At 35.3% G+C, this 12,043-nt stretch overlaps 1 protein-coding gene across 1 annotated transcript in view; it reads left to right on the plus strand.

The window, feature by feature from the left end:
* Nucleotides 1-12,043, plus strand: part of LOC132558842 (N-acetylneuraminate 9-O-acetyltransferase-like) — a 47,326-nt gene that overhangs the window by 26,491 nt on the left and 8,792 nt on the right. The gene's annotated exons all lie outside the window — the stretch shown is intronic.

Consider the following 12,043-nt stretch of genomic DNA (forward strand, 5'->3'; position numbering starts at 1 on the left):
TTCCAAAAACATCTAAATGCTATAAAGGAGGTGGGAGGCATGTCAGATATGAAGATGCGTATGCATAAGGCAAATGGTAGTCAATCGTTCAAAGCCTCATATGGATGGTTTTCTAAATTCAAAAAGAGACATAACATTTCGTTCAGGCGATCTATGCATGTGGCACAACATGAAGTTTCATTAATTGATGATCGTATTGACAGTTTTTTGAATTTCGTGTAAAGAATGCTTCGGCTACGAGAATACCCCGATAGCCATATCTCTAACATGGACGAAACCCCGGTGTGGTTTGACATGCCAGGAAAATCGACACTGGCAATAAAGGGGGAAAAGGAGGTCAGAGTTTACAGTTAAAAAAATAACGGTGACACTGGCAACATATGCCGATGGGACTAAAATTGCCCCCCTTGTGCACATGCCAGGCATTCGTCCCCTTCCGAAAGTTGACATACCAAGTAGTATTGTGGTATACATGTGCGGGGCCGGACAAACGAGGAAAGTATAAAATTTTGGTTAAAAAAACTCTGGGATGTGAATAATACATCTAGGCGGTTATTAGTATGGGACGCTTTCCGTGGTCATCTTACTGAAGATGTAAAAAAACTGGTTCATCAAAAATATAATTCAGACATCTGTGTTATACCCGGAGGATGTACATGTAAGCTACAGCCAGCCGATGTGTCGTGGAATAAACCCTGACGAATGGTGTTTCAGCTGGCCCCAGAACAAAAAATCGTAAAGCCCCATCTAAATCTGTAATGTTGTCTTGGGTCAAGACAGCATGGGATAGCATTAGCCCAGACACAATCAGAAGATCGTTCAAAAAATGCGGTATCACAAATTCGCTGTACGGTAGCGAGGATCATATTTTCCAGCATGATTCTGACGAAGAGGAATTCCAGGGGTTTAGTGAAAAGGATGTCCAAGCTGCAGATGACGTTTTGCAAAATTTAATGGGTGATGTGAACGCGCCTTCTATTCCACAAATAGAACTGAGTGAAAGCGAGACTGGAGAAAGTGAAAGTGAAAGTGAAGACAGTAGTTTGTACGGCAGTCCCGGCCATTAGGCCTGCAGTATATTGAAATGAACCGTGGATTAAATCGATATTACTTGTGTACATGTCGTGACAGTGTAATTTTCTTGTGCCAAAATTTATTTGTTCATGTTCATGGATACCAGGAATGTAAAATTTATTAAAAGGTAAGCTTTGTAACCTGACTTCTGAGTTGTTGAAATTTACTGAGAAAACAGATGGGGGGCGTTTATTAGAGACGGGGCGTTTATTGGAATAAATACGGTATACATTGTACTTACTGGTTACGATTGTCAAATTAAACTGATTAAATATGGTTTGATAAAAAATGAAATGTAGATTTTACTGAAAGGTCTCGTGCTTTAATATCAATTTTACCATCTTGACATTTTTCATGATCTTTTGCCCTTAGGATAAAAACTCAATATTTCACCTAACTGCTTACCCAAGTTCAAAATATTCTGCTTCTGGAAAGCATAAACAGCATCTTGATATAGATAAAGAAATATTGAAGTCATGGTATTGAAATTCCTTGTTATTGATTACAGGGAAAATCAATTGACTGTTACCTTAACATAGTACATTTTGATATATGTTACTGAATTTCATGTCAAGGTCTTTATTTTATCAAATTATAAGTATGAAAATCATTGTTTTACAGCGATAAAGAGTTTGACCTCAGTAGTTCAGAGTGGCTAGTAACATTTAACACCATAAGTGTAGTGTAATTAACCTTTGTTAGTCTGTAGTAAAGAGTTTTGTGCTATGATGCTTGTTATCGAGAGCTTTTTGTGGCATAATTAGGGCTTTTCACTAACTGGTGAAAAGACCTATTGTTTTTGTTATGTTTCTTATTATTCTTATTATTATTCTTCTTCTTCCAATTTTGTGGGTTCGTAAAAGCTAGACATAGTCTATTCACCTTTTTGTAGATACGTATATGAAGTTATCAATGCCAATTTTTTAAGTAGGTCAAAAATCCAATATGGCCGCCATGACGTCATAAGTTAAAAACTTAAAAACAGCAATATCTCGAAAACCATTGATTGTACAGAGTTTGTGCAATTACATTATTTGTAGAGAATTTTCCATATCAAACTTTTTTCATGACATGTTATCAGAAAATATGTCAAATAAAAAAGCTTGCTGTGGGGTAAAGTTTTCAAAATTTAACATTTTTTTTTTTTTCAATTTTGAATTTTCTTGAAATTCTCTTCTTCAGATCGATGCAGAACGTCCTTCCGATGAATTCAGTGTTTTCAGTTCTTTTGAAACGTTTAACATTTCCGCTGTACGTCATTTTGAAAATTTTCTTTGATCTTTTGAAAATGCCGACAAAAAGGAAAAACTCGTTTTAGATCAATATTGATGGGCAATATTTTATCAAATTGTTACTGAGAAGATTTCCCCAGATGTCTTCTACCATTTAGTGACATTTACAAATTCATCGGAAAAACAAAATGGCTGCCATGACGACATTTCTGATTTTACCTGAAATGCCGTAACTCAAGAACTGTTTAAGCTAGTGACCTCATTTTTAATCATATTATGTAAATTAAAAAGAAAACATTTTTCACAAGAAAAAAACTGGGATCAATGGTCAACTTCCAGTTTTCAGTAGGGGTCAAAGTTCAAAAGTGTTATTTTCAGTTACAAACTTTGACAAACTTCTTCTTCAAGGTCACAGGGGTCAATTATGTAAAAATCGTTAAATGGTAATTTTTCCATTGTTAAGCTGCCCAAAGTCTTCAACTTTGGAAATAATTATTCTATGGACATTTCCTGTCGATTGATATAAGAGAAACGTACCCCAAAATTCAACTTCCGGTTTGCGGTTGGGGGGGTCAAAGTTGAAAAGTACTATTAAGGCTACCAGTCTTTGAAAAACTTCTTCTCAAGTTCTGAAAGGCCTAGAGGCTCTATATTCCACATATATGAAGCATATGTAACTGGCAACAAAGTTTGATAATATAAATGACCTTGACCCACTTTCAAGGTCACAGAGGTCAATTAACTAAGAATCGTTTAATGACAGTTTCTCACTTTCTAGAAGGCACACAATATTGAAAATTAATTATAAACCTTCTGTGGACACTTCCTATTGATTGTCATAAGAAAAACGTCCCTAAAATTTCAACTTCCGGTTTTCCGTAGGGCACAAATTTGGAAAGAGCTAATTAGGGTACCAATCTTTGAAAAACTTCTCCTCAAGTTCTGGAAGGCCTAGAGGCTCTATATTTCACATATAAGAAGCATATATTAATGACCTTGACCAACTTTCAAGGTCGCAGATGTCAATTAACTAAATATCATTAAATGACAGTTTCTCAATTTCTAGAAGGCATACAATGATGAAAATTAATTATAAACCTTCTATGGAGACTTCCTAGTGATTGTCATCAGAAAAACTTACCTCAAAATGTCAACTTCCGATTTCCGAAAGGGGTCAAAGTTCAAATATACAAAATAGGGTACCAGTGTTCAATGATTTTCTTGTCAAGTTTCACAAGGTCTAGAGAACTAATATTGGGGATATATTGATCATCAGATGTTACATCATAAGGCTTGCAAATATGAATAACCTCGACATTCAAGGTCACAGGGGTCAAATATGTTTGAACCTTTAAAAAGTGTATTTCTTCGTTATTAAGAAGTTATATCTCCTTCTTTCTCCTATATTGTTATCAAGATAAATGTCACCTTCCGGTCAACTTGTCGCCAAAGAAGTGAAAAGCCCGCAAAATTGTTAACAACAATTTCTAATTTTTATTGAACTTGTGACAAAACACGACATGAATATACTTAGGGAACTGTGCTTTATTGGACAAATGTATTGTATCTAGGTAGGATAAAGATGTACAGTTAGTGGAGTAAAATACCATACAAGCATTGTCAGGTAACTAACACTTTCAGTTGAATCAGCAAATTATTCCTGGTTTATTTAAAATAGTCACAAACTGAATAATCTGTTGATCCTGTATTAAGTCATTAAGTTTTCCAGATATAGAAATGGATTTTGTAAATTTTTAGAAGTGCTGACCAGTTTCACTCCTAAAGTGAGCTTCTTTTGGACAAAATTATATGATATTTCTAATTATTTTACATAACATTCCAGATCAGTGGAAGGTTCAGTTTAGGCTGCGTGTACCAGCATTTTAATAATGTTGGTTTGTTTTCTTTTCAGCCCACCATCATCAGATGGTGTGCTGTTCAAAACGCCTTACGTCCGTAGTCTGTGATCCGTCCTTTCGTCTGTACTCAATGGATCTCTCTCAAATTTCCTCTGTAGGTTCCCATTTGTCTCTAGTTGTGCCTACTTCATTCTAGGACTGTTCAGAGAAACAAAATGGCAGACAGGCAGCCATCTTGGGTTTTAACTTTGGAAGTTTGATTCTTGAGAAGTATTGATATATCTTTCTCAAATTTCAGCCGTATTTCCCCCTTGGTCCCTAGTTGTGCCCATTTGATTTTGGGTCTGATCAGAAAAAGAATATGACCTAAAGGTGGCCATCTTGGATTTTGACTTTATAAGTTTATCACTTTTTCTTGAAAAAAACTGCATTGATTTTTTAAAATTTCATGTATAGGTTTCCCTTTGTCCCTAGTTGTGTCTGTTTGATATTGAGTCTGATCAGAAAGACAAAATGGTTGACAGGCTGCCATCTGGGATTTTCGCTTTGAAAGTTTGTTATCACTATATTAGAATTAATGCATAGACCTTTCTCAGATTTCAAGTGAAGAGGCCTCTTGGTCCCTGGTTGCTCCCGTGTGATTTTGGGTGTGATCTGAAACCAGAATTGCCAACATGTGGCCATCTTGGATTTCAACTTAGAAAGTTTATCGCTATTTCTTGAGAACTACAGCATAGATTTTTCTTGAATTTCATGTGTATGTTTCCCTTGATTCCAAGTTTATTTTGGTACTGATCAGAGAAATACAATGGCTGACAGACAGCTACCTTGGATTTTACCAAGTAAAGATTGTTATCCCTATTTCTTATGAAGTACTAAATGGATCTCTCTCAAATTTTATACATATGTTGTCAATTTCTGCAAAGGAATGTTCAAATGTCTTAGGATTAAGAGCAAAAACAGAGAAGAGAAGAGATAAGAAGGGAAAAGATCCCACATTCAAAGAGCATATAAAGATCAAACAATGGTGGGCGTCAAGATCCCTCTGGGATCTCTTGTTAGATAATACATGGAGATGATTGTTACATTGATCATATGTGAAGTAATGCAGATAGTTGATTTATTTAACCCCATGCATGAATGCTCACTTTAATTTCAGTTTTGTCAACCACGGTATTGGTGTAACCTACTCCCTAGGCATTCTTACTGGCATTATACACTTGTCGTAAGTCTCCACTGATAACCTGTTGCAATGCCAGTGCCATTTATTTACTTCATATATATCCATGATTCTAACACTATGCCTTTAGACTGTTTTAGTTTTGTTCAATCTAACAGTAAAACTGACCTAACTTGCGAGCATTGGATGAAAATATTCCATCTTATATTTCAGTTTTGAACTGAATTCTATTTCAGGGAAATGTGGTTCTGCTACTCCAACGTGGGACCAGTTAGTTATCTTCTTATGCTAAAATTGCAGATATTTGTATAGCTGTTTCATGATCTTGATCGACAATTTTGTGAAATTTTTAGTTTCAAACCATTCTTTTGGTGAAAGTTATTTTATTAAAGGGACATTAGCTAGTGACAATCTTTCAATCAGACATCTTTGTTATCATCTCCCCATATTGATTTGGTAAGTACATTTTATTATAGCACCCTCCAAAAAAAATTGGAAGGGGAGGGGGGGTATATCGGAATCGCCCTTTCTGGCTGTCCGACTGTCCGGAATATTGTGTCAAGTATATTTTACAAAATGCTGAAGCAGTATTTTTCAAACTTGGCATACTACAACCTGATGATGTATTGTTGTGCTCTTTCACTTTTCATTAAATTTTGACAACATTTGAAAGCATTATGCCCCTTGATGTAGATAATCGGTATGAAATATTGTGTCAAGTGTATCTAATCAAAGTACTAAAGCATTATTTCTCGAAGTTGGCATACTACACCCTTGTAATATATAGTTGTGCCCTTCCAGTTTTCATGCAAAACTTTATGAAATTCTATACCTTGTTATAGCCTATAATTTGACATATTAGATGTTCCAAAATCATTACCATGGAAACACTTTGGAGGCTTCTGATTGGTCGAAATTAAGATATATGATTTTTTTTGAAAATTGGTTTGAAAAGGTTTAGGGGGATGATAAATACAATGATGTCATTTTCGAAAATAAAAAGGATTTCTTTTTTTAATATATTTTCAGCAATAAAACCTTTTTTTTCTGTAGTAATCGGGGTAAAATGTGGAAATATTGAAATGAACTCAAAATGTACCTTAATAGTAGTTTTATGATATGTCTTTTGCTGTAAAATAGTCCTGATAATTTCTGCTTTTCAACAACCAATAGTTTCTTAGTGAAGGTGTTTTTGTAGTAGTATGCTTTGGGGAATAAGCTTACAGATTTTACAGAAATTGACTTTACAAACGTCTTGTGTGTAAGCTGCAGCACATGAAAGTCAATCAGGTCTATTGGGTGGGGCTTTTGTTTGGTAGAGAAATGTATTATTTAATCAGTTAAAAGTAATTTTCTAGTTTTGTATGCAAATCACATATTACAAGGAATTGGTCAAAAGTAGTCATTGAAGACTAAAACATGAAATGCTATTCATCTTTGGATTTTTCTTTTGTCATTCACTCCCTCTTCAAGTGTTGTCATTCTGGCATTAAACAGCATGTTTTGGATCTTTTATATGATTGATTTTATCTGTGAGGATAGTGTTAAGTTTGAGATCAAACATTACAATACATGATTTTTACTGCTTTGTATAAAGACTGTATTCAAATCTTTTTGTTACTTATAAAAATAATTCTGAAGTCCAAATGCTGTGCATGTGCATGTATCATCATCAGCAAAACTCAAATCAAAAATTGTTTTGAAAGTAAGGGTGCGTCTTTGATTCAAATTTTGTACATCTAATCAGAACTTTAGTATATTAAAATAGTTTCTCATGACAAACTGACCCAGTGTATTTGATGCTGACTCTAAATCTATTCATGGCTTTTCAACATTTTCTGCCAATTGTCATCATAAATTCAACACTGGTCACAGGTAATTCCACAGTTAGTTTTAACCAAATTCTGTGCTAAGGTAACTAGTGACAGAAGTATTTAGTGCATCAGATATTGATTGTGACATGTTCTACAGTGTATAATGAATGGTAAAAATGTCCCAATTCAATACATGATTTAACGTAAATGTCCTTATTATCTATGACATCACAATCAATTTTTGAATAGCCCAGCCATTGAAAAGCACTCCAGGGTATATTACACTGATGACATATACACAATATTATAGGAGCAAATTTATTGGATAACAGGTGAATTATATGATAAAAAGATTTCTCAAGTTATAACTCATTTGGTACTAAGTATGTTTATTTAATTTTCGCTAATACAGTATCAGGAGAAAAAGGTTAAAAGTGGTGTGCATCTTGCTGTTATTTATATTTACATTTTGATAATTAAATGTTGGGTTTATTTATTCTCTTAATAACAATATCCATCAATTGGAACGACATGTTAATTGAAATATTGATTTTTTAGCTCACCTGACCCGAAGGGACATATGAGTTATAGGGATACTGCATCCTCATTCATCCGTCTTCTGTCCGTCATCTTTTTATACAACTTGTTACTAGTCATGATAATTAAGCTGATTTTGCCAAAGTTTGGTCTGAAGCATCCTTGGAGAAAGACACAATTAGATTTTGTATAAATAATCTGTCTCGTCCCCTTGAGGTGGGAAGGGTGGAGCACATTAGGGGAAATAGAGCAAGTTCTGATTAATGAACACTATATATTGTAATTGTATTCAACTTGTGCATGTGTGCATCTCATATAAATGCTTTCAATAAACTAATATTGTTGTGTGTGTTAGATGATAGTGTTTGTGACGTTTTGCCTGGGCGCGGTATCATTCATTAATGTGTCAACTTCTCTATTTATTGACTAGTCTGCTTATTGTAGATAAGACTCTATTTATTTAAGTCCCAAATGACCTATTGCAATCTAATTTTGTTTGTTGTCAAGTGTCTTCTGTCTTAAACAATCTGTATTTTGACCTCTTTTTAATAATCCGAAAGCCTAGAGTTCTGATATTGGGACTGTAAATATACTGGAATGAAGGGCTACCCAGATTGGTCATATTATCGACCTTGGCCCACTCTCAAGGTCACAGGAGTCAAATGTGTTAAAATCTTCGAACAACTTCTCAATAACTGAAAGGCCCAGGAGTCTGATACTGGGCCTGTAACATGGTGGAATGAAGGGATACAAGGTTTGTTCAAGTGAATGGCCTTGATTTGCTTTCAAGGTCATTGGAGTCAAACATGTTAAAATCTTCAAACAACTTCTTCTCAATAACTGAAATGTCCAGGGTAATGATTTTATTGGGCCTGTAGCAACTGAGAGGAAGGGCTACCAAGTTTGTTCATATGAATGAACTTGACCCACTTTCAAGGTCACAGGTGTCAAATATCTTTGAATATTCAAATGCCTTCGTCTCAAATCTGAAAATAAGCTGGTAGCATGCTGGAATAATGGGCAATGATGTCAGTACATATCAAAGACTTTTACCAACTGTTCTGATATTGGGACTGTAGTATATTGGGATGAAGGGCTGCCAAGTTTTTTCAAGTGAATGATCTTGACTCACTTTGAAGGCCACATGAGTTTTTTTTATTCATTTTCAGTTGGAATTAACAAAACAGTTTGACAGTTTTATTTTCAAAGAGGTTCAACATTTTTAAAACTTTATAGCAAGGCCCTTAGAATCAGATATTTTTTTTCAAATTTCTGCATTGTCCTATAAATCTGCACTTGTTACAAACAACACTCTGCAGGCTTTGATCTGTATGCTTGATATTGGGTAAGGCAATTTTGTTAAGTTTGCTTTTGTCGTTTGTTAAAAACAAAATTCAACTCAGGTGGCCGTTAAGGCCTATGGAATGTTTTTTTAATGAATTGAGGGTCTTACTCCTTAGAAAATGGACAAAAGGATAGGCAAACAAAGGGGATATAGAGATTTTCATTTCCAACACTCCACATGTGGGAAATTTTATGTGATTTTATGAGGTTAGATAATATTAAATGCACTTAGCTTATGAGATCTGCAATTTGGTAAAGTTAGAGATTTAAAACTGCTAATCAGAAGTTTGATTTTTCTCTATATAAATGCACTCTAGTTTTGATACCTGATATGTTACCAGGCCAGAGGCATGAAGGGCCAGTAGCTTAGAGTGGTATATCGTATATTAAGTTTTTCTGACATATCCAATGAGAAAAAATAGTGGCAGTTTTTGTCATTTAGTGAAAAAAATATTTTGTTGAGTTGTTAGTTTTACTATTTTTACATATGTGTACTTGAATAAGTTACAGGAACACCTGTGTGGCTTTTTATATTGGGGATCGGGGTAATTTAGGTAAAACATCAAAATCTTTTTCATACATCCAAAAATATTGTTGTTGTGCATAAGAAACTTTCTGTATTTCAAAATGTTCTTAAAATAGCAGAGTTTAAGTTTTAAATATCAACTCTTTGTATACTGTTAACACTGTGACTATAATTAAACATTTTTGTTTTCTTTGTCCCTGGAATTTGATGGAAGCACATAAAGGAGAGAACAATGTATGGTATAGAGATTTATTGTGTGATGCTGCAGGTGCTTTATTTGCATGTTTGCTTCTGGTTTTGACATGCTAATAAGAATTAATTTTATGCTATAGCTTTCTCAGGTATTAGTGAATAGGAATATTATAAGTTGAGTTTTTAGCCTACCATCAGTTGCTTTTGTTTTTTTCATATTTTTCGCTCACAGGTTACATGTTCATCTGTAAATAATATGTGTTACCACCTATTTATAACTATGCAAAGGATTTTTTAGAAATGTTTTAGCCAGTTCAGACAGTATGGATTCTAGATATGCATTCCACATCCAGAATTTTGAAGTTTGAGACTATGAATTTTCAGGAACATGCTCAAAAGATATTTTTCTTGAAATACTGAATGTATGAGAGAGTTCAGTGAAGCTTAGCACCAGTATTGATTGCGAAAATGATACAGCCAGTGTTGACCCATTGATAGTTTATGATTATCAATTCATGTTTTGTAATTTTTCATTTCTTACCTGGCAAAGATAGCTTAAAGTCAATTGTGACATTTCATTTTGCGCTTTAATTAAGATTTGAAGTTGCACAATGTAATCATCGTTATTACATTGTAATGAAATTAGTGCCAAACTGAACAATGAAACATTTTTATTGTCAATATTCAGTAAGGGGCTGACAAAGACAAGTTTAAAAATATATTGTTACTGGACAATCATGTGTATCAATAGATATCTTTTGAAATTAGTTTATTAACATATCAATTTGTCTTTTCCATCAATTACAGCCCCAGAGGTTCTTAACCAGCTGCATACAAAGGATAAGTTGTGCATCTATTTTTATTTGAAATTCAAGATGGCTGCCAGTAGCCATTTTTGGTTTAGATATGGTTCACACTTTTCCAGATAACTAAGCAGTAAGAGAAAAGATCTATTTATGAACAAAGAGCCAGACGAGTTGAGACCATTTGGTGAATGTTGCCAAGATCCCTTTGGGTTGTTTGACTTGCCTCTGACTTGCTTGTGTTATTCCAGGAGCTCTGATCAGCCTGTGTACCAGAGTTATTGCTTATAGTATCTATTATTCTGTAAGCTCATATCTGTTGTTTATTTCAGATTGATCATAAAAAAACAGAGATTTTTGTGTTTTGTTGACATATGGTTCATTTGTCTTTAACAAGTATGAAATCCTGCAGGTGGCCAAGGGACCTTGGACTCCTCAAAGTGGAAATAAATCTCTCTTTTTTTTCAATTTTCCATAATTATAGATTGGAGGTCAACCTTTTCTTACATATATTTACTGGAAATTGCTGAACAATTTAATCAAATGCTCTCATAAAATGCTTTAAAGAGGTATGGGAAGGAGAGGGGTAAGAGTAGGGAAGGGAGGGGTGGGGGTGTAAGAAGGAAAGAGGTGTGTGTGACTAGTGACTGGTGTTAGTAGGAAGGAGGTGTGTGTGACTAGTGTTAGTAGGAAAGAGGTGTGTGTGACTGGTGACTGGTGTTAAGAGGAAGGAGGTGTGTGTGACTGGTGTTAGTAGGAAGGAGGTGTGTGTGACTGGTGACAGGTGTTAGTAGGAAGGAGGTGTGTGTGACTGGTGACTGGTGTTAGTAGGAAAGAGGTGTGTGTGACAGGTGTTAGTAGGAAGGAGGTGTGTGTGACTGGTGACTGGTGTTAGTAGGAAGGAGGTGTGTGTGACTGGTGACTGGTGTAAGTAGGAAGGAGGTGTGTGTGACTGGTGACTGGTGTTCGTAGGAAGGAGGTGTGTGTGACTGGTGACTGGTGTAAGTAGGAAGGAGGTGTGTGTGACTGGTGACTGGTGTTCGTAGGAAGGAGGTGTGTGTGACTGGTGACTGGTGTTAGTAGGAAGGAGGTGTGTGTGACTGGTGACTGGTGTTAGTAGGAAGGAGGTGTGTGTGACTGGTGACAGGTGTTAGTAGGAAAGAGGTGTGTGTGACTGGTGACAGGTGTTAGTAGGAAGGAGGTGTGTGTGACTGGTTACTGGTGTAAGTAGGAACGTGGTGTGTGTGACTGGTGTTAGTAAGTAGGTGTGTGTGACTGGTGACAGGTGTTAGAAGAATGGAGGTGTAGGGAGGGTGAGGTGTTAGAAGGAAAAGTGGGGGAGGGGGTTGAAATAGGAAGGGATTGTCTCAAAAAGTGCTTCCTCTCCTGCTAGGTAGCTGAACTGGGCCATACATGATTATACAGTTAATATACATATGATAATTACTCCCTACAGAAAATAATCTATATGATGGCTGTTGA

The sequence above is a fragment of the Ylistrum balloti genome, unplaced genomic scaffold, assembly GCF_031769215.1.
Source record: "Ylistrum balloti isolate Yb309-2 unplaced genomic scaffold, AGI_CSIRO_Ybal_v1 Utg370830, whole genome shotgun sequence".
Lineage (NCBI taxonomy): Eukaryota > Metazoa > Mollusca > Bivalvia > Pectinida > Pectinidae > Ylistrum > Ylistrum balloti.